Source organism: Lepidothrix coronata, unplaced genomic scaffold (genome assembly GCF_001604755.1).
Source record: "Lepidothrix coronata isolate B3197 unplaced genomic scaffold, Lepidothrix_coronata-1.0 Scaffold10, whole genome shotgun sequence".
Taxonomy (NCBI): Eukaryota; Metazoa; Chordata; class Aves; order Passeriformes; family Pipridae; genus Lepidothrix; species Lepidothrix coronata.
Genome location: NW_016690190.1, coordinates 9,834,493 through 9,858,190, shown reverse-complemented (window position 1 = coordinate 9,858,190; position 23,698 = coordinate 9,834,493). Strand labels below are relative to the sequence as shown.

At 40.0% G+C, this 23,698-nt stretch overlaps 1 protein-coding gene across 1 annotated transcript in view; it reads left to right on the top strand.

The window, feature by feature from the left end:
• SOX5 (SRY-box 5) overlaps window positions 1-23,698 on the top strand; it is a 641,654-nt gene that overhangs the window by 178,173 nt on the left and 439,783 nt on the right. Inside the window, exon 3 of the mRNA XM_017804823.1 lies at window positions 12,244-12,306. The gene's annotated coding sequence lies outside the window, so the exon portion shown is untranslated. The remainder of the gene's footprint in view (window positions 1-12,243; window positions 12,307-23,698) is intronic.

The window sequence follows — 23,698 nt, the reverse complement described above, 5'->3', positions numbered from 1 at the left end:
GAGACCAAAGTTTCCCCCTCTCTCCATGAGGTTATTACAGAGGAAAGTTTTTAGCTTTGCGATCGAGCGATCTCGATTGACCGTGACGCGGTGGCAGGGAGCAATCAAATCATGAGCTCTTGCTTACCTGTTCCTCCATCAGCTCCCAGCTGAGCTGTGGCAAGGTGGAGTATCCTAGCAGGGAGCCTCCGGCGCTTTGGGAGGTCCAGGTAGGATGACACTGTGCAGGCTGTATGCTCAGCATGGTAGGCTACTGCTGGTACCCTCACCTGGTCCTTTGGGCTCCTCAATGGATCTCAAAGGAAGAGAAAGGTGTGGGGTTGTTCTCAGATTGCAGGTGTTGGGCTGGTGTGAGGACCTCTGAACAACTGTGGCTGCAGAGGCTCCTCTAGCCTGTGCACTGCAACACAGTGCAGCCTAAGAAATGGGTCCTTCTTAGAAATGTTCCAGACCTCCCTCAAAACAGGCTCTCACAGATGAAGGATTCACCATTTTCTGATCTGAGTGAAAAAGGAGCATTATTTTGATCCCTTCACCAGGGCTGTCTGGAAGATCATGAACACAGTTCCTGTAGCTGGAAAGGACACTTTTCATGCTGGGAGGCGGGATTCATTCCTGGCCATGAACTCAGCATGCAAGTATAGAAAATGAACTAGAAAGTATATGCACCTTTGGTTCAGTACAGTGTGCTTGACTGTCCAATGCCCAGCCTTGGTCTTTGTCTGAACACAGAATGTATTGTCTGCTGATTTAAAGAATCTGCTGTCTTATATTCTAAATGAATATCAACTAAAATCTTTTAAAAATATGCATGTATATATATATACACAAATAATGCCATGTGCTACGGCAACAAGCACAGGGAAAAAAAAAACAAACAAAGAGGAAGGGCATCAAAGAGCATGATTTAGTGTTTGAGCCTCAAATACTAGTTTCAATCCTGACAGAGTCAGCAGAGCCTTCAGTGCTCCTGATTTCCTTCTAGCTTACTGAAGGCTTCATGGACAAGAGGTGAAGGAGTGACATCCTTTTGCTCCGCTTAGGCATCGACGTTCTTTGCAGCCCCACTGCAGGTGCAGGGTTTTGCTTGGCCTGCCTGAGTGATGTCTTATTTTCTTGTTCCTCTTACGTTGCAGGGATGTGAATCCTCTCTTCTTGCAGCAGCAATACCTCTCCATTGCTGGATACAAAGATATTTTAAAGCACTGTCTGATTCTCTGTGGCACGAGGGGGAAACGGATGCACTGATGCGAAGTGCGGCCGCTTTATTTGATTTAGGGGTAATGAAATGGGCAGCACGTTCGCGGTTAAGGCACCCTGTTGCTGACGTGACTGGGGTAGACAGGGTCCTCAGCTGCTAAGCAGGGATGCTTGGATGTGCCACGGGGTTTCAGAGAGAATCCCCCTGCAAAAGGAAGCGTGTGCCAGTATTGTAGAGTGCTTGTGCCAGCCAGCTTGCAGGGTTGATTTGGCATTTGGCGTATTGGTAGCGGCTGCCAGTGTGTGTGGTGGAAAGAGAAGGGGAATAGACAAGAAAAACACAGGGGTTTAAAATAAAAATGTAAAATTATTTGCTTTGTGCCATATGGGCCTCAATATTTTGACAAAACTAAGGCCAAAATTAATCATGCCAGGTTAGAGTTTTAGTTCAAAAACATATGTATAACTGTCCCCCTGAGTGTGTGTTTGAGTTACCATTTTCATACAGGAAAACCTTAACCTTTTCAGTTTCTCCTTCTCTGCTCCACTACCAATTGCTCCACCCAAATGAACTTTTCCTATTGTGTGAAAGTTTAAAACAGTTTTGCTTTTTTTTTTGGTAGTTTCGTAGTTAAATGTCAAAGGTTTTGTTGATTTCCTTTTTTAAATTATGTTTGGAGGAGTTTATTTTATTTTTCTTTTCATGGAACTAAATGGATTTTAACAAAAGCCATTTTGTTTCCAGACTGGACTGTTTGGTCAAAAAGAAAGGGGGGAAAGATGAGAGAATGAAGAAGTAGTAACCAGGGCTGCTAGTGATGGCTGGAGAGTCATTATATGAAAAGTGGCAGTCTGTCATGCCATTCCTGCTTGTCCTGGCTGTGCTGCTGTCCCCACTGCACCTGTAGCAGGGGTTTTCAAATCTGGGATTCAAGGTTTGTGGATTTTAATTTATGAAGGAACCATTCTGAATGTCTATAGCAATATGACCTTTTGCACAAGTAAACCACAGAATTTTTCACTATAATTTTCTCATCAAGCACCCAGCATCTTGCTGTACCCGAGCATATTATTCAGACTTGCACTGTATTAGGTCATTATTGGACGAGCTTGGCTGTGCATTGAATATTGTTCTGCACTAGTTCCTGTTGTGGCACTTTGCTTCACCACTAAAAATGCCATATGGAGTCTAGCTTAATCCACTTCAAAAGCAAAGCCAAACCATACAAAGGCACTCCTGAAAAGGAACGAGTGTGGAGTGAAGCTGTTCTGTATTAGTTTTTCAGGGCTGGTTTGCTACATACACAAGTCCACAGGATGATAGCAAATCCTGAAAGATCCAGTTTTTATAGAGTTCAGGTGTGATTGAATTGGGTATTTTTCTTCATCCCGCTATAGAGATATGAGATGGATATGAAATTTAAATATAGATCTCTATCTTTTTAAAGTTTGGAAATGTTCAGAGGCAGGATTTAGGCAATCTTTAATTCATGTGAATGTAAGCAATACTATGACTATCTGAGGACAGTAAATATATCTCTATCTGTGATTGATCTCAAGATCAGCCTATCTATTATCATAAAGCCCCTCCTTTGAGAGTGGGAGGAGGTGGGTGGAAATTTGAAAGAACAAATTTAGGGGACTGGTTTCCTTTCACTTTTAAAACCAAATAGTGAGAGAGGCATAAAAGAGCCCCGGTTTGGATGATAACGAAACATTGCTTTGAAGTCCTAACTAAATTGCATTTCTTGTTCTCTGCTGTCGCCTGTAAGACTCAAAAAAAAATAAATTGGACAAGCAATGATTAGTATATAATAATGTATGTTCAAATAGCTTATGGTATTATGAAAACAAAAATTCAAAAGGCCAATATACTGACAGTTAAAATCTGTCTAAGGGGCAATAGGGGGGAACCTTCACAAAAACAATATGCTGATTGCATGGAGCTACCCTGCCGAGTCAAATCTTAAATAAATTATACATACATAGCTGTACTGGAGCTGAGAAATGAAGCAGTTTAAAATGTTCCTGGTTCTGTGCTTTAGGCAAAGCCTGTATCCACTCTGTGTCCTTAATGCATCAGACGTTTGGTCAGTTGGGTTGGGTACCCTGCCACAGTAACTACCGGGACTTCAGAGACCAGTGGAAAAATCCAGCTTTGTGCTAGATCAGATATAGGGAGAAGTGTGGGTGATAAACAATCTCTCTTGATTCTTTTATAAGGAATCCCTTTCAACTGCAGCACGCCCCCCCTCCTCCCTCCAGTCCCCTCCACCCACTTGTAAGAAATCCTGATGAAGTACTGAAATCTTGCATATTTGGGTAGAGTTTTTTTACCACAGAAACATATTTATGCATCCAAAAATTCAGTTTCTAAGCAGCAGAATTTCTCCAGAAATTTGGGTCAAATCTGATAAGTAATTTCAGCCAAAATAAAGATGAAAATAAAATTCTGAACATCAAAATGATTCATTTCAATACATATGAAACAAAGTATTTTGATTTCTTGGGATTTCCAGGGAGACTCATTAACTGTACAGCCTAGTGATGAGGACTGCTCACAGGCACATAGGAAATCCATGTTCTTATCCTCTTTCTTCCTAAATTGAAGAAAGGTCTTGGATTAAATTTTTCCTCCTTTCGTATTCCATTCTTAGTCCATCTACACATACAATCATCCATACGTGTTCTTGGAGGGAGAAATAGAATAGTTCTGTGGGTGTGTGGCCAGGCCATTCTGTGTGAAAACTGGTTACTGGGGTCCACTCCTTATTCCAGGGAATATGTAAGTGCCTATGCAGAGCTTCAACTGCAAAGACTGATAATGAGACCCTGATGTACCCCTAGTTAGGGCAGATATTAGGATGTGGTGGACATGCAGGTACTTGTTCCAAATCATCTTTAATTTAAGTTCAGGTCCTCCTGGTCTTAGTGAATACTTGAATCCCTAATGAACAATGGTAAGGAGGGTTTGGCAGCAGCATCTTGTTCACAGGATCTACTTCTAAACTTCTGGCAACACCACCTTTTGCCCATTAAAAGTATCTTTAATCCACAGTTATTTGTACAATTCCCCTTTCAACAGTGGAAACTCAGGCTTGGACCTAAGCTAGCAGAAATAACTCAGAAGAGTTTAATGAACGTTAACAGAGTTTGCTCAGGTTTTGTGAGTTTCTTGGGATCAGATTGTGCTTCCTAAACATCAACTAAATCCGTGTTAAACAAATGAACAAAGAAAATTTTACGTGCTACTCAGGAGGTAATCCAGTTTTGGTCTTTGGCTAACAGAATCAATCAAATTAGTAATTGTAAACCTAGCATAGGGGGATGTAAGCAAAGCATGCTACTGCTCTAAGTGTACTGTCATGAAATTCTTGCTGTTCTACCAAAATCCCTTCCCAAAGTTTCATGGTTAAATCACAGTGAATAAGAGAGAAATTTGGCCCTCGCTTTTGGCGTAGTATTGATTGCTTGCTACCTTTTTATCGGTTTCATTTGCTAGAATAGATGCTATTTGAACTTATGTTAGGAAGTATATTTCAGTGTTACTTGGCCACAAACAGAGGCTAATGTGTCCAGCTTTCAGACAGCTTATTACCATTCGAATACTCTGTAGATAAATTATATTAAAAGAAAGGGGAAAAAAAAAAGAGGTTTCAGCTTCTGACTCATTCTAAATGGAGACTTAGCTCTCAGTAATCAAAATTGCTTTGGTTGTGCATAGCAGCATTAAAAGCCTTGTCCACTAATTGAGTGAAGCGGCTCCAGTGAAGCAGCCTTGCCCCCTCATTATGTGATCTTGCAAGTGCTGTTTGTCATCGTCGCTTGCTGGTCTCAATCTAACTGTACTGCTGGTGCAAATTAATGGTAATTCCTTATGACAGGCTGTGTCCTTCCAGTGAAACCACAGTATGGATCTTGTACCACCCCCGCCCTTCTCTCCTTTCCTCCCCACACCTACCAGATCCTGATTTCCCACCTGAAGTATCACCTCGACTTAGTCTTCCGGCTCCTCCGAACTGACTGGTGTGGCAGGGTGTGCCGTGGCTTAGCTGATGGGTAGCACCCCATGCTCTTCTGCTGACACGTTGTGGAGAGACATGTGTCAAACAAAAGGCAGCATTTTCCAGCAGCTCAGGCAGTCTTGGTGCTGATGGAGGACTTTGTACGTCAGGAGAAATCTGTGCGTGCACACAGATGTCATCATCCACCACCTTCTGCAGCTGAAGAACTCTACCAACAGCAGGCTCCAGCAAGCAGGAGATCAGTGGGTAACACTTTAAAAATCAGTTAGCTAATATAAATAGAAGTTTTGATGTGTGACTGCTGTACTTTTACACACATTGGGTTTTATTAATTTATTAATTTTTTACTTCCATCCTGACTTCAAGAAATGGCCTTAAGAACAGAAGCGTTAGTTGGGAGCTCAGAACTCAAGAAATTTATGCCTTGCTCTTCCTCAGGTTTGTCACTTTGCAACAGATGCTTATGCTTCCTTTAATAATAACCACTACTTCTCATCTTTTGGTTATGCTTTCCTTTTAAGTTACAAACTGTGTTGTGAGGGCTTTCTGTAGCTTTGTGTGTATAGAGTTCTTGCAAGGGAGCCCTGATTTCAGCTGGGGCTTCTGTCCCAGATTCTCATCTGGTGGAAGTTGGCTAAGGGCCACCAAGGTCATTAAGTCTATGTGAAAGGTCTGTGGCATGTCATTGTTATTTGCATTGCTGGAGAGCAGGATCTTAAGACAGTATGATCTTAACCCACACTTTAAAGAACTGATGTCCATTCTCAAGGATATGATTTTTTTTTTTTCCTCACTTCAGGTATTTTAATTTAAAACAAAAATGAACAATTTTTACCCGAAAGTTGGACACCTTTTTTTTTTTTTTAATATCAGCTTAGAAACAAAATATTTATACTTCTGGTGGGGAAATTTATTTTCTGAAGTTAGTATTCATTAGTAAATTTTTTCACTTAAAAATCAACTTACTAACTCCTCAGTTTAAAAAAATGTTTTGGGAAGGAAGCAAGAAAAGGAGAGAAATTCAAATCAAACCTTAGTTTTTTTGGTTTTTTTTTTTTTTTTTTTTTTTTTTTTTTTTCAAATAGTTCAGAGGAATACAGAACTGCTTAAAATGAAGGTTATGGCTCCAGGTCCATCCTAACTATTGCTAGGCACTTTTCTGAGGTCGCTAGATTTTGAACATTGTCAAAGGAACCTGCTTTTGTAGCCAGCACAGAGACATGCTTTTCAGCAAAAGTGTTTCAGCCCCCATTAGGTTTTTATGACCTGTAGGGCAGTCTGTCCATCTCAGCTGGAGGGATCCTGGGCAGACTGTGTTCTTAACCTGTGCAGTTGAGTTTAAGTTGGGTTAGTCCTCACCTGCCAACAGGTCATTGACTCTGGAATTAATTTTTTTTTTATTGATGCTAAAAGGTCCACAAGATGATCTATTATCATTGAAATATAATGTAAACCTGTCTACAAGGCTATTCATCAGCAGCGAGGTTAATGCCATTACCCCCATTCCACAGATGAGAAACCTGAAGCAAGGGAAATGACTTGGCAGAGGTCAGCCAAGCAAGACATGTCTCCACTCACACCCCACCCTCCCCCCAGCCTTGTGGTATTTATTAGGAGAGAACAAAAGCAAGGTTTCTCTCTAAGTCCTGGAGTCACGTTTTCATGAGTTGGACTTTCAGCTCAATTAGTTCTTTCCCCCGTGGATTTGAAGCTTGGAGATGTGATTTCTAACCCTTCAGTCAAGTAAATAATCTTCTACAGGAGTTTGTATATAAAATGTCACCGTACCTTCTTGCTAATTGAGTGATTTTTGGCATTTTGAAGTATGCATGGCAACAGCACTTTCAGAGTCCACAGCATCCTAAAATGTCTCTCATGGCTGCGTGGACTTTTTCGTGCACAAGACTTAAGGGTGAATATTCTGGAGGCTGTGTCCCTGTGGATGTATCATAGAAGACGAGGTCAGGACTTCTGACCACAGGGAGGAAAGGTCAGTTGCCACCTTCGTGTCCCACACTGCATCCAATTGACAGGACCAACACTGAGTTGCCTGCTTTGGTGTAAGCTCAGAGATGTCTGTGCTATGTTGAAATAATACCTCAGACTTCCAGTGTATGTATAACTGTTGGTACAGCCAAAATGACTGTTACAGATGCTCCAGGATCAGTGCTAGATGCACAGATGAATACTCTTCTTATATGATTGGGGGAAACAAAACAAATCTTAATTTTCCTTCTTCAGAAAGGGTAGAATTTTGAAGGTACTTAACTCTCTGGCAAGCATCTTATCACATCTCCATTGAAAGCAACAACAGAGGTCTTAACTGATTTCAGTATCACACTCCAGGTGTTGCAGGGCACTTGCATATTCAATGTGAAGAACTTTGAGTTCTTTGAATTGGGGAAAAATATCTTTAATTTAGATTATATATAATCATTTTTTATTAGAGCTTAAACTTGGTTAAGTATAATCAGGTAGCTATTGTATAATTTAAATGGCCAGTGATTGTTATTTGATAATAACAACTTACATTTATATAGTGCTGTATATCCCAAAGGGATCCCAGAGGACTTTAAAGACTCAGCAATAAAATACACAACAAAGTAAACATTAATTACAATTACAGTATTAGTAGAAAATATGAGGATGTTAAAAATCTGGCGGTCTGTGGCTTGCTTCTGCTCTCATTTGAATTCATTAGCCAAGCTCACCCAGAGTGCAAATGGATTATTAGTCATTATGCCATATCTGATTTAAGAAATTTTCTGTATGAGTATTGTAGTGAGAGCAGAGGAGAGTAGAAAAAAGTGTAAATGCCCTTCTGGAGCTTCACTTATTCCAGTCACTTAGGTAGAGTGTTATTTTTGAAGTCTGTTGAGCTACTTGAATTAATCCCTCTCTTGTTTGGGTGGTTGTTGTAGTGTTATGCTCTGTGAGGCTGGTTCCTTGTTAGGTGGGAGGAGGCTAAACAGGTTATCTTTCAACTGCCACATGCCTACAATATCAGAGTGGGATGTCTTTGTACAACCAGTTCTTTTCTCGCATGTAAGTCTTGAAATAGTTTAAACTTCAACCCCGTTGCAGTAATTTTGGGATTTTCTGTGTTAACACCTCACTGAGGTGAGCAGAGTGGTTTATGCCTTTTGAGCTGCTCTTCCAGGCTTGTGTAGGTTCAAGTTCAAATTTCTTCACCAAATGGGTTGTCAAGCACTGGAACAGGCTGCCCAGGGAAGTGGTGGAGTCTCCATCCACTAAAGTATTTAAAAGATGTGTAAACATGACACTTTAAGGACACTGCTTAGTGGTGGACTTCAGAGTGTTAAACCAATGAGTCCAAACATTACCCTTAAGGGTCTTCTCCAAGCTAAATGATTCTGTGATTCCAAGTGTCTAGCTTTGTTCTTTCTCTCCTTAAATGCATATTGTCAGTGCTGAAGAAAAAGATGAAAGCTTGAGGGATGTTAAGTAAAGTCTTCTGCTGTGGCATCTCAGAGAAGATTACTCTGGAACCACAGGTGGGAACTGGGAAACCTACTGCAGCTGGCACTTCATGGAGAAAGTTGCATGAGGACAGGCCCTGCCTTTCAGAGAGTGCTGTAAAGGGCTTGAAAAGCATAAAAACGAGGATTGTGGGATTGTTTGGAAGGGGAATCACTGAAGCGATAGGACTGCTTTCAGAGTAAATTCTTGCTAACCTCAAAAATAGAGCCAGGAAGACAGATGCTATTTTTGTGGATGGGTAATATAGGTGACTTGCTTTGTGGTGTTTCTTTTCTAGTGTGTAATAAATTCCAGCCTAAGTCTGATAGATTTCCAGGACCCCCTGAAATCCTCTTGAGTTATAAAGTGTTTTCAACTATTGACACATGAAGATAAAGATACGTTGGTATTAAACATAAATTTGGGGATATCCAAAAGGATGTGTAAATCACTTTTTTTTTTTACTGGTTTGTAAGAGTCCTTGTCCATTGAGAAGGTTTCCAGTTTATGAAAATACTACTTTTCCCTGCCTTTTGGCCACAACATATGAAAACACTGTACTTCAGATAATTTAGTCTTAAACCCATAGATCTTTCTCAGTCTTGGAGCTTTTCTTTAGTTTCTGTTTTAACACTCATCATCATTGTGTGAAACTTGTTTGCAGATACTGTCTTGTTTTTCAGATTTGTAATGAAGCATGAGGGATTTTTACATTTTGTGGCACAAGTTTTGCATGAGTCCTTACTGTAAAGCTTTCATAATGTCTTTAAATTGTTTATTTTTGGGAGATGGAAGAAAGGGAAATGGTGATCTAAAGACAAGCTTTCTGCTCCATTTCCTCCATGCAGCAGATGATAACTCTCAAGTACTAATGCAGCTACACCCAAGACACTGAGCTCTAATTTTTGATCCTACATGCACCAGTGGCCTATTTACTAATCTGTAATCTCCAATAAGTTTGTTGTAATACAATTGAGAACCTGATCTCTGAGTCAAGTTGAGCAAACATGCTCAAATAAAAATCCAGGTGGACTTTCTGAAATTCCTTTAAACAGTGTTTTGGATCATACCTTTCTGATCCCACTACAACCAAGCACTGGGAATCAAAAACACCTGCAGCTCCTAGGGAAGTGCTATGAAAATGTTGTTTCTTTCTGAAACTGAATTTAAGAATAGGTTCAGTAATAATAATAATATGGTGGGACTTGTGATCATTAGACCTTGGAATAGGATTCAAGTCTTTTCACTCATCAACAATGCACAAACTGGTAGAAGAACACCAAGATGGACAGTATCATGCTGTGCTTGACACAACCCTGATATAAATGCACATAAACACAAATTCACCTTACATATGGGAAGGTGTAGCTTTCTGCTTACTGCTCCACTGCTTTGTAGGAAAACTCCTTCTTGTGCTAGTTAAACTTGTCTTGTATTTTGAAAAGTCTGGGTAGATCCTATTGGACAACAATCCAGCCAAGGACATCATCTTTCTTCTCTGAAAGGAAATTAATATTTTCTCTTAAAGAGACTTCAGTTTTTTTATATCTTTTAATTCATTCCTTAAAATAAAAGAACTTTAAACCTGCCTTTTTTTTTTTAATGGTCTCATTATTAGTTGAAATTTAAGGACTGAACTCGTAATTACTAATCAAGGTCTACCTGTGGGAGCAGGAACTAGATAGAAACTTGTTTCACTTATTTAAACATAAATCTCTACAATTTGAGATTAAATAGATTTCCCCAGGTTACTAATAATAGCCTTTTCTGTGCCTTTAGGCCATCTACTCAAAAGTGGAAAAAATGTGTGTGTATGTGGGTGACAGAGATGTCACAAAAATGCGACTGGCTTTGATTTTTGGTATCGTTAGAAATGGGTGGACTTTATGGACTAAACATGGAAATAAAAGGCAGGGTGACTGGAATAATTCGTTGTGTGTAATATGCAATATGTGTAATCAGGTATGTTCAAGTCGTTTGAAATCCCAGTGGTAAGGACTTAGAAAAACTTCATAATTGCAATGATTTTTAGAGGGAAATAAGAAAATACAAGAAAGGTTAACTCAAGTCGGAGCTTTAATTTTTTTTTTTTTTAAGGTTTGTGGGTTTAGAACAGAGGCAGAGAGTGTACATGACATAAGGAATGGCAATGCATTAGTGAAAGTAGGTGTCTGAAAGAAACTAGTCTGTGTTTGTGGGAGCATGAAACTGTTGAAAAGAAACTGCGACTTTCACACTGTCACATACAAACCTCACGATGAGCCTGGCAATGAAGCGTAGAGAAAGACTCTGTTGTTTCTCCAAGAAAAATAGTGCATGCAGAAAAAAAATAGTATAAATGGCTCTGGATTTAGTTTTTGTAGCGTTTGGTATCAATCTGTAAGACCAAAAGGGGTGAGAATCTAAATAAGAACATGCAAGTCCTGGGATTTTATTATTGAAACCTTTTTGAAAATGCTTTTACAAAACACCTTTAAAATGTTGAAGGAATCTGTTAGAACTAATCTCAAGAGTGGGAAATAAATGGGAATTATTATGACTGCAAATTCTATAAAGCATTTCCTTTGTATGTTTATAGCATGCAGAAATTATAAATAATAGCTGATTAGTAGTCTAGTGTCAGAGCTCTGTTTTCTCCCCATATTGGATAAATCTCCCACTGATGGATCAAACATTTAATCAATCTACTAACGTGGCCTTCAGCACTATAGTATCTGAGTGCCTCCCAGTGTTGGAACGCTCAATAATGCTTGGTTTTTCTCCAGTTACTCTGTGCTCCTTAATTTGATTTTGTTCTTAGTTACACTGATGTAAATCTAAAACTACTTCATTGATTTTGATGGAGGAAGACAGCATTTATGAGCCTTAAGAGCAGAATCTGTCCTTCCTCTTGCAGTTCCCCAGCTATTCTTAAGTTGTGCTACTAATAATATTTATTAGTAGCTCTAATACTAATCTGCCCAAGTATACTAATAATACTAATTTATTCTCCCTGTTCCTGCTACATCTTTTTTTCTTCTGCCACGTTGGGTATGTTCCAAAGTCCACTGAAATGGCTGTCAGCCTCACTATTGATTTCAGCTGACTGTGGTTGTTTCCCACTTGCCCCTCTGTCCTTTTTTCCCCTCTGCAGATCCTGAAAGTTCCTGTGTGAGTTTGTGCTTGTCTGAGTAGAGGCTTCTGGTTAATTAAAGTTACGTGTATTCCTACAGCTTTGTGAATAAGCACCGTGCTTATCCCCATATTTTTCTTAATACAAATTGCTGCTCTCAGTTTAGCTTTTCTTGAATGAGAACCCCCTCCTCCTGCCACAGGTCTTGCTCTCAGGTTCAACATCTCATACTTTAGGGAGGCCTTTGCTTATGAGCTTGACCTGAGTTCTGTAAAAAAAGTCAGTGGAGAAACCACACTTATTTCCCTGCGATTTTTGCTCGGGAGAGTTGTGTTGAATATGACAAGGCTTCTGAATGAAATAGTTGGGTCTCTTCCTTTGACATTTTTTTTTTCTATTTCTTTTCTTTCCCCTCACTGCCTTCAGTGTTGGAAGCAGAAGAAAATAAAAAGAAGAGGAGTTGAGAATTTAAGCTGGGAGACTTGGCAGGTAAGAGGTGTGTTTTCTTACTTGCCAGCAAGGCATTTCTGGAAGTGCTGATGTGAATTGGCAGCGGGTTGGCTCAGCTCTGGGGGAGACGAGGCTGGCCCAGGACCTGCGCAGTCAAGTTGAGTTCCTTGTACCTTCACAGCCTTTCTGGGGAACTGTAAGCAAATGCTTTGCTTTTCTGGTCCCTCACCTGTGACAGGGGCAGAACCGCTCCTCTGCTGCAGGAGGGTGGCTTGAGGAGAAATGGAATAAAGACTGGGAAATAATGAGCTGGTATAAGAGGTGGTACCTCCTGTGAGCTACGTGGACAAAGTTGCTCAGTTCAAGGGTGACAGCTGTGCTGTGTGGACCAGCTGGGCTGGTGTTTGCCTTATTTCAAGAAATATTTTACTAAGGTACTTGTGTGATATCTGTAACTTCACTGTGCTTTCTTCTTTGAATACTCATTTGATTACTTTACTCTCATTTCCTTTTCTACGTGGTTTTAAACGGGGTGAAGGAGGAATACAGTGTAAGCAAGATGCAACACTTGCTTTCATATAAAAACTCTGCTGAAAGCACAGTGACAACACTGGAAAGCCAAGCACTCATCATTGGAGAACTGCAGTTTGCAAAGACAGTTCCTAAGGGTTTACTTGAGGCACATTTGAGGACAAAAGGCTATTCTTGGGAACAAAAAGGCACAGCCAGACTGCCAGATTTCAAACCTTCCTCCAAAGCTTGAAGCACCAGTGTTTTTCAGGGGAGAAGCTCAAAGGATTTTAAGTGTAATATTCCATAACCTTGTTCTTAGAAGAAGCTGTACCATTTCCAAAACACTCAGCCTGAGGCAGTCATGCATCATAGATAAATCAGCCGAAATGGCAAAATATTGGCGGGGTATGAACAACTGCAGGTAGTTGTTTAATCGCTTGTGTCAAGTAATCTTAATAACAGGTGTAGCTACTGATCCAGTCAATTATATAAATTGTCCTGCAGTCTTTCCTGGATTCTCACTGAGGCAGAGCTATTGATACATAAGATGTGCCTGAGTGAGACTGCAGTACTTGGCCCTATGACTGTTTTAAAAGACAGAGCTTACCCAAACAGGGAGGGATTGATGTATTTCTGCTTCTCTGCGTTTTCTCTGTGGCACATTGTAGCAAGAATCCTTGATTTTCCTCCCCTCCTCCTGTAAATTTGTGAGAATACATTTAGATTTTAATATTCAGAGATCCAGAAGATGTAACTAGCGCTAAAATAAGTATTGCCCTATTTGAAATTCCCTGCTGGGTCCACCTGTCGTGCTTTGTCTGACGTTGGAATAATAAGCTCTGTGGGGCAGCGAATGCCTCCCTCACTCATCTGCACAGCCCTTCCCAGAGCAGCATTGTGCTGCTTTTTGGAGGGGGCTTCTAGCAACACATCACACGAAAAATAAATACCAAACCTCTGTGATTGAGAGTTTGCAGGCACATGGAGCAAGCGTGGCTCAAACTCGGAGATCAGGAGAAGTTTGATAAGAGAATAAATCATTTTCTAATCTGAAATGAGAAGACTCATCAGCATTATAAAAATAACTTTGGTTGCAAAACTTTTGGTCTGAGAATGAAGTATTTGTGTTTTCAGTGTGTGTCACTAATAGACCTCTAACAACCTGTACATGAACAGGATTAGGGAAATGTTTGGTCTGGAAGAATTTATCTTCTGGGTTTGGATATATGGTTTGTTGGTTTTGGTTGTGGTTTGTTGTTGGTTTTTTTTTTTCTTTTCACTTGCCAGTGCTTTCTTGGTTTCTTGAAATTTTAAAATTTCATTGGCATCTGTGTTTTTGCTGTGAAGTTACATCATCTCCAAGCAAACCAGTGTAATGCATCAGGGTGTCTCCCTGTGTGTGCTGGGTCATATGTTTAGTATTAAAGCTCAGTTTCTGTGCTTTTTCATAACAGTTTAGTTGTCTGCTAGGAATGGGTAGTTAAAGCATGTCAGGCTGGAGATAATTCTTCAGGCTCAGCCTCTGTTTCCACTGCCTTTGATCAGGATACATTAAACTTTCAAATATTATTTATAAATTATTTTTTCACGTGCTGCTTTTGATTTTCATAGATGTGCTCTTCCGCACAATACTGAATGATTTCTTATTATAGTTCCTTAGCGTATAAACATTGTTGCTGTAAACTCTGATCAAATTTGAACTGTAAGTGCAAGTAAGAGTAGAAAGACATGGTTCCCACTACAAAGAGTTTGCAGTTAAAGTGGTAAAAAGTGACATGGAAAAGGTGGAGAAGGCAACTGTCAAATGCAGCATGTTCATGTATATACAAATGTACTTATAGAGAGATATACTCTCATTTATCCCTGCAGCTTAATTTAACATTATGGTAAAAAAAAGTTACAGTAGAAAGATCAATGTATAAAAAAATTTGAACCATGTGGCAGAACTTGTCTTCCTGATAAAAATGAAAAGCAGCCAGATATTGAAAGAGGAGGAATGTTGGTATATTTTTTTTTTTTATGGATAAGTTGTCTTAAAGTCATTAAAAATAAATTATTCAACCTTTTTCCAAATAAAGTATGATTTTTTTTATTACTTCTCCCTCTATATGATTTTGATGAGAAAGAGTTGAGTATCAGTAGAGTTGCAGAAACCTCTTCCACACAGATGTGGTAAAGCTTGTTAAATCTATGTAGTCTGCAACTTGTACACCCATTGTAGGCTGCAGAGTGCAGCTCTATGAAATAAAGAAAAGGAGTTTGTCTGGCATTGTATGCTTGCCTCAGATTTTACTTCTAGTTGGTAAATAATATGAAAGTTCTTGGGCAAATTCTCATTATAATGCCATTTTCTGTTGCAGCTATGATTTTGGTCAACCTGACAATTTGAGTCTGCCTGTGTGACAACGATGGGAAGTGGGTTGGGAGAAATTGCTGTTACTGTATTAGTTCCCCTCCAGAAAGGTCTCAAAATGAAACCAATTGCTAAATTGGTAATCTGCAAGCTCACAATATTTGCATGCATTTCTGAGTCATCCTGAACTTTGAGATCTGAATCTTTTTATTTGCTTGGATGGCTGTAGTTTTCATTTGTTTTGTGCTGGTTTTGTAGAAATCCATGATTAAGGCTTGTTTGCAAGAGTGGCTTATGAGTGAGCACCTCTGTTGGATTGATCATTAGACCCACCAGGTATAAAGAGTATCATATTTATGTCAAAGGAGTAAGTCCAAAACCAAATATGATGTTTGATGGGAGTGTTCATATGTGAGGGTGCTTACTGTTATACCATTGACAACTTCAACTGCAGGAACTGTCACCTAAGAGGGAATTGGGATGATTATAGCCTGGGAGAGACTTGGCATAAGGTTTTCCCTTCATTTTGCACCCAGCAGTTGCTCAGGTGACTGAGAATCAGTGGATGACTACTCCCAGACAACACAAGTTAAAATCATGCACATTCTTCACTGATATATCCATGAAAATGGGACCAAACATGAAACAATAACTAAAGAAGCTGAGTGCACCAGAAAACGTGTGGAATGTCCTTTCTTGTTCCTGTTCTGACAAGCAGAAACTATTGTTTTATGTCTCTTTAAAAAAAAAAAATAATCAGTGCAACCAAGACTAGATTCTTTAAAGTAATCTGCGTGGGTTTGGGTATCACAATAGGTAGGATGGGTGGTGATCTCTTACCTAAATATCATGAGCAATGAAAATCATGTGGCTCCAACAAACACCAGACTGACCAAATGTGACCTCTTCCTAAAAGCAGTGTTGCTAGGGCAGCTCAGACTACATTGGGAGTGAGAAGGTGGCACGAGAGTCTTGGAGAAGTGTTGTAAACCTAGAAATACCTTGGCTCAATCTGCTTGGGATCTGAAGTTATGTGTATATACTTGTTTCTGACTTCCTCTGTGAGCAAATTTTATATGTGCATAGCTGGATGTTTTTTACCTCCTTAGTTTAGGTCAGAATAGTCCTGGTCACCTTTTCTCTGGTAATGGTTTTACTCTTTAGAAACACTTTTTCCAGACAAAAAAAATTCTGCAATTAAAAAGCCAATTTGCCCCTGAAGATGTGAAGAAGTAATTCCTCTGCCTTCTTCCTGTCAACAAGTTTGGGGTTTATATACATGTGTCCTGCACATGGGTACACTTTGTGTTAGGTGTATGGTTTTATTTCTGAAAACTGAATAGTGGGAGTAAGGGAATCTAGTAGTTAGATCAGTAGGATCTGACTAGCCCCCTGGTGTAGCTGGGCCAGCTGGAGGGCAAGGTTTCTGAAAAGCTTTGTTTTTCTTTGGCTTTGAGGCTATGTGTGGGTGTTCACTTCTAGTTCACTTTTTCTGAAAGGGGAAATGCTCTTTATTTAGGAAAAAAAAAAGTTGTTGAGCTTTATCTGTCTGTCCTGCTTCCCATGCATGTTTAATAATATTGCTTTCCACTGGGAGATGTTGGTCCAGCTACCTTGGAAGCAGTGTGCATCTGGGCTTTTTTTCCAAGGTGATTAGTAAGTCTCCTTCTGCAGGTGCTGTGGGTGCCTCAAGACCTGAGAAAATCAGATCTTATTATAGTTCAAAAAATGTTCAACTAGTGAACATTTTGCATGGTTTTCTTTAAGCATCATTTAAAAGTTAGTTAATGTTCTGGCAAATGTCAACTCTGTGAAGCTGTTAAGCTTCTCTAAAATACAGAGTCAATGCAATGGACAAATCCTGCTGTCTCTTCTTGGCCAGTATCACGATCATTTACAACACTCTGGGAAGTTTTTGTCTCTTTTTCTGCTTCTAGTCAGATACCTGTTCACCAAAGGACAGAGACCACCTCATTTAGCAAATTCAGTTGTGAAGTGTAAGTAGATTTGCGATGTTTGCTTATGTGAAAAAATCATAGCTTTTCATTTCTAGAGTTTTAATCCCTTTAAGACAAAGATGTTAAACAGATGACTTCAACCATGTGAATAAGTAAGCATATATAAACATACAGGGAATTAATCAAGCAAATAAACTTGCTTTTAATGTAAGGATGTGAGAAGGTAGATGTGCATGTTTTTCACGTGAAAGGCTTCGCGGTGATATAAAGGAGAGACCAAACTAAGCTGGACTCCCTGTTCCCACAGGCTCATGACCTGAACCCAGGGCTTGTAGCTGCAGCCATAGATAAAAGGATGTGTGTTTGCTCCATGGCTTCTCCAAGAAGAGCTTACACTTTGTGGATCAAAGTGAATTTTGACTGTGGCTTCCTCTGAGAGGAAACAAGCTCTACCAGAGAGTTATCTGGATGACTTCTGCTGGTTACCTGCCACATAAACTCAACACAGAGTATCTCAGAGATACAGTTTTCTGATATGGCACAGGGAACGTCCAACCTTGAGCAGGAAATAGAATGGAGAAATACTGAGCAAGAGCTTACTAAATAATTTCATGTTGGGAGGCTTGAAATCAAGTGAAACATCAGTAAAAGGAATTTGAGATTTGGTGGTTGTTGCTGCTGTAAGCACAATTACAAGCCTTCCAGTTTTGACCCGTCGTCCTGAAATGCTGTTGCCAGTTATTATGAGGAAGGCCAAGTGTTGCTACATACCCTAATACACAGCAGAGCTCTGGCTCTTCAGAATCCGGACCAACTCCCAATATTAGGAACAGGAGTCAAGCGACCATCCCTTCTCCTGTGCTAACACACACCCTGCCATTAACAGTCTGAAGGCAATTTTATTAAAATACATAACCCTGCTGAGCTGGTCTCAGAAGATAAATAAGTGTTGTAGAAAAGAAGCTTTTGTTTAAAAGTAATTATTTAAACTATGCATTACAGGTAATTTTCCTTTACCAGTAAAGAAAATGCTATCAGAATTTCAATAATAGCTTTGCGTTACCTATCTAGATAACATGATATTGTCATTTCCAGGAGCTTAAAATGCTGTTTTATTTTCATTTGTGTCAAATATAAGGGTAAATGATATCTGAATATATATTTAAAAAAAACCATGGGTTTTGTATAATTTCCTGAGAGCAGCATTTAGTTTACCAAGCTTTTATAGTAAAATAACAATCTAATGGTAGTTTCCTAAAGTGTGGACTTAAAACAGTAGGGTGAGGAGTATCCTATTTTCTGTTTTGTGTAAACATGCTGCATTTCACAACTGACAGAAAACAGAACTCCATTTTGAAGAGGTTTGTCAATAAAAGCATAAAACTGTGGTAACTTTATAATGTGTATGCAGATGTAGCCAAACACTAAGTGCTTCAACCTATACATATAGCTTAGAAAAAGCAGAGGTGTCATTTTTTACCCAAGTGATTTTTCAGTTTCAAAAATTACATGAAAAGCTTAGCCTCTGTGTTTCCTTTCTCTCAGCATTATTTCTACAGTGTAAACCTGTCTAATGATCACAAAGTAGTTTATTACGAGGAAGACGAAGCAACTAAGGGAGGAAAGCAATTTTTTTTTTTTTTATTCTTGAAGAAGTAACATCTTTGTTTCAGGTCTTTAACTCAAAATACTGGCTTTTTGTTTCAATGAGAACTCATTATTATTAATATTCCTATGATGGATATTTTTACATTTTTTATTTCAGTATGGACAAGGGAAGGGCTTCTGCTTTGAGAGCTGACAGGCTGAAGCCCTGATTGTGCAGCAGAGCCCGTGTGGGGCTCTCTCCTGTGAAGCTTGGCTCATTTTCTAGCCAAGAGCCCCATGGTGTGTTTTGGCTTCAAGGAGCTAAAACAGGAAAGATGCCAAATGCATTAAGACCATTTCAACCCAAATTTAGGCCTAGGTTCTGCCTAATCCCTAACCTAGAGGGTTTTTACTGGGTGTCTCTAGGCCTTTAGAAATGCCTAGCCAATTGAAAGTGGAGACCCGGGGATTAGTTGGGTTTTTACATCATTTTCATCTGGCCATGGTCTGTCTGCACCGGAGTTTCCAATTACCCAAAATGGAGAAAATAGCATTTCCCTACTTCAGAGAAGATTTGTGAGGATCAATGTGTTTGAGATTGTGACAGTAGGATATATCTGTAACCTACATAAGTAATAGATCAACTTAAATACTTTTAATAAAAGTGGGCACAATAATTCATTGCTCCATCACAGGAATATTGTGACGCTCAGTGTTTGTGATCTATGTGAAAGAGGTTGAGATCTTTTGATTAAAAAGTGATATTGCTATAACTGTGTGAATTATGAGTACGCCTACTTGCACGCTGAATTTACTTCCTGACCTACCCAGGGTTGGAGTTTTAATCTCCATCGAGCAAAAATTGTTGTCCCCCCTCCAGAAAGTTTTTCCTATTTCAAGCTGTTACAACTCCCGCTTGACTTTCTCCCCTTTCTGCTGTTTGGGTAGAAGGATGGTGCTGGGGCGAAGGGCAGGGCAGGCAGCTGATGGCAGCCAGGGGTTTTGCCACCAGAGAGCCCAGCTGATAGCAAGGTACCACCACGACTTGGAACTGGCAGGCAGGAATCAAAATGCCACCCCTTGGCTACGGAAAAAGCTAAAGATTTGTCTCCAGCAAGTGACAGGCGCCAAGGTACTGTCGCCCACTTTCTAATTTTAGCAGGAAGGCTGGCAGGGATCTTACCTAGACAGACAAGCGTTGTTTCTGCCCAGGCCGATCTGCTGCCGTGGGTCCTGTTCCAAATTGCTCGGCTTGGTGCCTCCCTGGCTTTTGGAAGGTGGTGTGCCGGTGGGAGGGAGAGGGGAAACCCCTACCCTGTTCTCGGAAGGCTTGTGAAACTTCTGAGCCTGCCTCGAGGCAGTAAAACCCATACCTTATACCAGCTGTCTGAAAAGAAGTGTTTGTAGGAATGTTATTACTAATGCAGTGATTGATTTGCAAAGCCTGTTGGAGGTGCCTGTGACAGTACAGGAGGGTGCATGCACATGAGAAGCTCCTGTGTGTCCTCTTGCCTGGTGCTTTGGGTGCGGTTCCAGTGCAGAAGCAGAAGTGGTTACGGGAGTCCACTGGAGTGGGAAGAGAATGGGTCTTCCCCCCTGCAAAGTGACTGGGGTTAGTGTGATCATTACACAGCATTTTCTGTCAAATTGCTCTGATTTTGAATTTTGGTTTTGGAAATAAGTGTCTACGGAAAGATAGGAAGGAGTCTGAAAGAGTTTTCTGTCTCCCCCTTTCCTTGATTTACAAGTCACCTTCACAGTTTAGCAGCTGTGCTCTGTGCTACATCCACCTCTCCACCTCTTGCAAAGTGGTGTGCTATTCTTGGCATCACTGTACAAACTTCTGTGGTGAGGAGCTTGTTGGCAACTACCAGGATGGGCTTTATTGGCACACTGACTTGCCATTTCAGTGGTCTTGGAGCTCTTTAGGAAGGTGTGATTCAGTGTGCCTATTTTGCCCTTGGAGAAGTCAAGGCATGAGAGAAACTGCAGAAAGTTTCAGCAGCAGCAGAGCATGAGGCCTCTCAGAATCCCCTTCTGGTGTGTGGTCTGGTGATGCACTTGCCCACACCTTCAGCTGGAGGCTGCTGGAAGAAGGGGGCAGCCCTGGTCTGCCATCCCTCTGCCCAGCCACACGCTCCCACAGCTCCCTTTCGTCTGGCACTGACCCCTCCTGCCCCACTGCAAGCCCAACCAGAAAGTTAACCTGGCAGCAAAGTGACATTAGGAAACAGTGAAGCATTTTCTGCCAGTTTAGTTCACTCAACAGGTTCATTGTCAACTCAGACAAATGCCAATAAGGCACTGTTTCTGTAGTCTTAGACAGCAAACATGAAGTGATCTGTCAGGTTTTGAAAATATCTGTAAGGACACTCCAGCTAATAGTGTAGCTGTGCTTTTCAAATAGCCCATATTCAGGTATAATCTGAAATTGAAAAGAGCCTATTGGCATATATTATTATATACTAAACTATTGGCATATATTATTATATACTATACTATTAATAGCAGTTTTTATTAATGTGTTTTTCGTTCTTGTAATAGTGACATGGCCAGTATTTAGCTATTCTGGTCTTTATGTAAATAATAATTAGGACTATCCTTTTGTCTAATATGGTTGGAGGTGGACAATACAGAAGAGTTGATATTTATCACATCTTTCAAAGATCATTTTCACCATCTCCACTAAAAGCTATACCGGCTTCAAGCACATCTTGCTTGATGGAGGATAAATTCTGCCATTTTGAGAGGGGTAGTTTTTATTTATAATTGTGAATGTGTTTAGCCACATGAGGCTGTCAATCAGCGAGACGAAAGCCCAGTAGGATTATTTCTGTAAGTGGCCAATTTCCCCCACCCTTTCGCTCCAAATCAAGGACAGATGAAAGGTCATGATTAAAACAGTGATTTTGTCCTAAATTGAAAGTAACAGTTTGCAACTGTTTTTTACCAAGATGTCAAAACTGTACTTTATCTTGGGGAAAGTGAGGAGGAAGAAAATTATAAGTTCTTGAAAATGTTGGCAATTTTCCAAATAGTTGTGTTGAAATTTATTTTAATTATTGTACTTGTGTCGGTTCCTAGCAGGGGTAAAAGGGGGAAGAAATAATTCAGTGCAGTATTATGCAGCTATGGATTAAACAATTAATGGTGAACCTCTATCCTATTAGTATATTTGAATTCATTATTTCAACAAATTTTTTTATGACCCAGTGACTAGTGCATTTAACCATTTATTTTGTAGTCAAAACGTAACAGAAGAATAATTGCCTTGCTGGAGTGCATCTTTATGTATATGAATCCATCCAAGGAATAAACCTGAGACAGTCAAATAATGCAGAATGTCATTAGGAAGTTCTTTTATCCCGAGAGTTTGGCTTTCTTGTATGCAGACGAGGAACTTGCTGTCTGGGAGGGTTTTGGCAGCTGTCTGGTGATCTTTGCAACAGCCACCGTCACTAAAAGGGTGGGGGATTTTGGTGTAATCAGCATTTCCCTGGGAGATATCTCAGTTGGCATTGTATGTTGTGTTCTTCTCTTGAATATGTGCTAACCACTCACGAGTCAGAAATAACACTTCTTTACTGGTCGTGACATGTAGATAATCACTAAAGTAAATACTTCTGTGAGTGATCTTGGGGCTCAGTTTTGTGTGTGTAAGGTCTATTAACAACGGCCAACTAAGATGATGTTCTCAGGAAGTACCCAGGGCAAACTGTCTAAGCATGTGAGGATGTCACTGGTGTTTCTTTTTGCAGCTCACATTAGCAGTGTGCCAAGACCCTCATGATACCCTCATGGAATTTGGGCCAGATGTATCTTCATAAGTACTATTTATGTTAAATATTTTCTTCTCAGATTAGGCATGAAACCGAGATGCTGTCTTTGTGTTGTTAGGTAACACATTTAACTTGATAAAGAAGGTAAAATGGGTAATACTCTAATCTAAATAGCTTCTGTTTTTCCATTTAGTGCCTTTTTTGTGATGATGGGATTCCCTTTTTGCCTTGAAGAACCTTGTGCCTTTGTAATGCCTGATAAAATGTGTCATCTTCCACCACCAGAAGGGTTGTGTAAGTGGATACTTACTCAGTCACTGATGATGTGAGTGGTGCAAGTCATACTGGGTGATTTCAGCCATCTTTGCACACAGTTAATCATCATATTTGATAATGCACAGAGCCCTTGCGTCAGGTGGAGTTGACTGTTTAAAGGATGGATGCTGAAGTGAGTAATTTCTGGGTTTATTTTGCAACTGCTAAAGTAGTCTCAAAGAAGATTCCTGTGCTTAATATGTCTGTAGTTTTTATGACTGTTTTTTACCATTTCCTTTCATTCATCTGTGCTAAGCTACTGTGAGGTATAAATTGAAGTGAGGAGCTTCCCTTTTTTATTTTTTTTTTCTTGTGAGCAGATGATGGTGGTGCCACCCTCCTTTACCGACTTTTAGGTCAGCTGAGAAAATCAACTATTGTTTTTGGTTGTGGTTCGGCTTTTTTGTCTGGGTTTGTTTGGGTTTTTTTCAAAGTATGCAAATACTTCTTTGGTAGTCAGATTAAATTATAGGTAGGATGCTGAAGCAAACTCCGATGTGTCCGTGGTGTTGGTGGAACTGACAGTATATTCTGCTGCAGAGTGTTCTCGTACTTTCTGCATCTGGGTGAGTCACATAAATATCTAGTGCCAAGCTGTAGGACTAAGAGTGTAGCATGAGAGAACTGCTCTCAGGATCTCTCCAAAGCATCAAGAGTGTGGATGTTGCATAGATGTGTTGCTGTGAGCTGTTTATCACTGGGTGCATTGCTGGGGAGGAGGGGTAGGAGCAGAGGTGTTGCCCCGGCTGGTTATGAAGATGATTTTTTTTTTTTACCTACTTTGGTATCCTGGATTCACTAAAAATAAATCATTTCTTTGCTCAGCTCTTTTAAACTGGATTTATTAGTCAGCTTCTTTTCAAATGGAAGAATGAAATTAGAGGGATGTGGAAAAGTAGAAGGTTTAGGTGCCAGCTGAGAAGAAT